Source organism: Polyodon spathula, chromosome 16 (genome assembly GCF_017654505.1).
Source record: "Polyodon spathula isolate WHYD16114869_AA chromosome 16, ASM1765450v1, whole genome shotgun sequence".
Lineage (NCBI taxonomy): Eukaryota > Metazoa > Chordata > Actinopteri > Acipenseriformes > Polyodontidae > Polyodon > Polyodon spathula.
The window spans coordinates 12235523-12239781 of NC_054549.1; positions in this window are offsets into that span (position 1 = coordinate 12235523).

Here is a 4259-nt window from a genome sequence, read left to right on the forward strand (position 1 = left end):
TCTTTAGTCCTCCATGGCATCCTTATTAGGTCCTTTCTGTACAGTTTGTGGCACGTAATGGCATAATTGGCACATTGTTCTCTATCATAGTCCAACATTTTCAAACAGAAGCCTTTGGAATATTCCGTAATCTTCAGGATAAATCTTCTCTTTATGCAGGTTCACATTCTCGTCCTGTAAGCTGTATATATATATATATATATATATATATATATATATATATATATATATATATATATATATATATATATATAAATGCTGTACTTATCTTCAAAATATCAAGAAGTATCAGCATTTGTTTATTTGTTTTTTTTAGAAAAATAAATATGTCCATCATCCTACAGTTCATAAAAAGAAACCTGTAGGTTACTTTTCTTTTCTTTTTTTTTTTTTTTTACAGGTTCACCAAAGGAATCCTTGGAAGAAAGAAACAGAAAACAGCATTAATAAATGAACTCTAAACCCCATGCATTCAAAACTGTTTATACAAGAAGGAATCCTTCTTGTATAAACGTGACCTGCAAACATAATGACATCTATCGCCAGGCATGACAGTGGCACTATGTGACAAGAACCTCATAAATGACTATTCCTGCAGATCAAGAATCATTCAGTGCTGGATCATAATTTGGTTGGATGTATGTCACAATCCTTTATAACTGTCTAATTGCTGTAGCCAAAGTTATCCCCCAACTAATTTATCTCATATAAAAAGAATTGCAACACAATCCTAAAATTGATTATTATTATTATCCTGTCTTGAATTTCCCAAAAATGTGCTAAATGTCTTCAAACCAAGCTTAGATCTATGTATTCTGTCCTCAAACTGCAAGGTCCGGTCAAGCAACACATACTTTCAGGACTGACCCCTTACAGCCCTTCCATACACAGAAATAATTGGATCCAAAGTGAGTGTAATGTCTCTTGAACACGAATTGCACATCAGCAGTTTCAGAAATTGAAATTCCTTTCCACTTTATTTTTGGCAAGACTGTTGGACGCTCTATGCTGCTTAATTGTCATATTTGACTCACAGGTGCAGAAAGGTTAGAGATCAGAGAAAACCCACCAAAGCATAAAGCAGACCAAATCAAGTGAAAAGAGGAAAAGAAACTCCACTAACAGCAGGTATCTGAGTGAAAAATTAAACCATGATTTGTTTTGCTATTTACTTAGCCCCGACAGCAACAGTGATTAAAATGCTTGTTTTGGTTTTGTTTTTTTTTCATGATTGCTATTCCACTGCCTTAAGCAATTGCTAAGCAAAGCTTTAAAATACATACTTGCCAGACCACAATTATGCCAGTATATAGATAAATAAATAACACACTGTTATGTACTTTACACAGTGGCTTACACATGACCTAACCCTGTCAATAGGATGGCTGGCCACCTGTTTTTCTCTTGTTTTTTTTGTAGCCCCATTAAGCATTATTAGACATGCTGAGCTAGCTTTTTTTTGCAGCACTTCTTTTATAAAGCTCCACTCCTGCTTTGTGAAAGGAGAAAGTGGCATGTTCGAATAGCCTTTTAGGTTCAAACAAATGGAAAATACCTAAAATCCCTTCCACGGGGGGGAAAAGCTCTTTAAAAACCACATAAAGAAACAGCTAACAATCCAATATCAACATGGCACTCCCCTAGTACTGTTTGCTGCAGGAATTGCAAAGTAAAGGTTTGTGTAGCAGAACGTGTTTGTGGAACCTGTAAATACTGAGCCATCAAATACCAGCTGTCTAAAAATGCTTTTAATTCCAATAAATCAAAGGTCTCTCAGTCATAGTGCCTGAATTGAAGCAGAACGAGGGGTCAGTGTGGCTGCCCACTTTCTAGATGCTCTGACCCTGAGCGGGCTGAAAAAAAATGTAGTTAAACAGCAATAATTAAACAGTACTCTGTTACATCAGAGTTCCGTCTAAACATCTTATACAATGACATTTCAGATGACTGTTTGTATCACATTAATACCAGTCTCTATCACAGATGACTCATATTTTTTTCCTATATATTGCTTCACCCACTAAACATAAATATGAATTTGTGAGGCTTATGTCAACAAGCGTGCTTTCCTTTCCATCCTCTTTTAAAGATGAGTTTCATTGAATGCTTCTGTTATTGGTGTGAATCTTGGTGTTTCATAGGTCCCATCATTCCCTGGTTGAAGTCCTATCTCTTTATTTCAGTTCTATTTTTCTGTTGCACTGCACTTGCGTCAAGAACAGAGCATGATACACAAAATATTTAATACAACTTTATTGTGTGAACAACCAAGTTCGCCTATTGTCCAATACTAAAATCGTATCCTCGTTTCCCTTAAGGATATATACTGGTATGACAAAAAAAAAAGTCTAAAGTAAGATGATGTGTAACTGTACCCTGCTTGAAAGGCATTCCAACTAATCCCTGTCCTTGAACACTTGTACTCAATAGGGATTGAACATTCCTGATACATTTCCATTGTGTTTAGATGCTCTTCCTTTGAATGCGGCTACAAGAAGATACTGTAATAAGCCTGACACAATGTTTTATAAAAGATCTCAGATGAGACACTTAAATAAGATTGCTGATGGAAACGTGCCTCACCACCCAATATTACTTTGCAATGAGGATGCACTGCACAGCAGTGTGTGCCATTACACGGATAGTGCAGATAATGTCCCATTGCTAAGTGCTAATGGATTTTCTTTTAATGGCAGCTTTGTCGAATGGGTCTGGGGTATTTCAGTTGAGCACTTCTGAGCAGCCTTTCAGTGTTTGATCATGTGTCTGTTACTACTGAAACCATGTGAGTAACGCTCATCAGCTTGATTTAGGGTAACTATACTGTATACTGCACATCGTACCCCGAGTGACATTTAACACAGGCTTTGGTGGTGCAATATAAATGTGTCTGGCTGGTTCTTGGGGGATGCGCAAAAAAAAAAAAATTTGTATCCATCTCAAACCTTCATACAACATACAGCTAAGAAACCAGCATACTGAGTTTGAAGGCCCCCAGGCCCTCTATTCTAGTTAAATTAGGTCAAAAAGAAATAATAGTTTTCTGTGGAAAATTCTGCACTTGGAGGTTTTCTACTGTCCCGGCCCATTATCCTGTCCTGTACTTTTAGAACTATAAGTGCAAAGCATTCATTGTGATCACATTTAACAGAAAGCTGCTATGAACAAGTAAAACAAGAAACAGAGTGATTGTACTGTCCCTGCTGCTGCTGCTGTCAATTCATTAGAATTTTCATTGCTCAGTTAGCAAATTGAATTCTAAAATCACATAGCCCTGGCAGCTGTTGACTAAATGAAGGTACTGTTTTTCAGCATGTTTATAGCAGTGCATGTGAATATTCCTCATAATATATATATATATATATATATATATATATATATATATAATATATCTATATATATATTATAATATATAATATATATTAGATTTTGCCAGTATGAAAAATTGCCCATTTTTAGCGTTTTTCATCTACAATTGTGTTTTTTTCATGATGTGGTTTTGCACCAGACACTGCAGTTTTAAAGTGTTAATGTTTGTTTTTGACAAACATTTGAAAACAAAACAGCTGAATTGTATTTCACAGTCATTAAATCATGTCAACATGCCCAATTGTAAACTTAATCTATCTACCTAATGTTAAAAATACTCCCTCTGCAATAATGGCTGTCATTTCGCCCCTGCATGAGCCAACGCCCCCACCAACCCTCCCCTACACACATTTTTGACTTAGCTATAACTTTATGGCATTCACTCGGCAGAATCCGGTATATACCATTATCTTTGAAAACCAGGGGTGCTATTTACCATACCACACAGATATAAGTGCTCAGTGTCTTAAAACACAACATGCTGACCTCACACAGTGTTACACAGTACTGTCAGTATGCTTCAATATGCAGAAGCTTTATAATGAAAACAGTTAAAATGTAGATTTGCATTTAAGATACAGAAGGTCTCTTCTATACTGCAGTTGACTACAATTGGTGCAGAGATTTTAAGTATACAATCCCATTACTAACAAATAATAATAATAATAATAATAATAATAATAATAATAATACAGATTGTGTTAAATCATAAACTAGACCTCTATTGACTTACAAAGCAGGCCCATGCAGAAATGGACAACAGACCATGATTTTTGTAATGATGATAACAACACTGATACCACATTAGTAGGCTCTGATAATACCCTACCTTATCCTGTGAATTATCTGAAGTGGGAGTTATCAGTTCAGGGTGGGGGGTTGGGGGGATG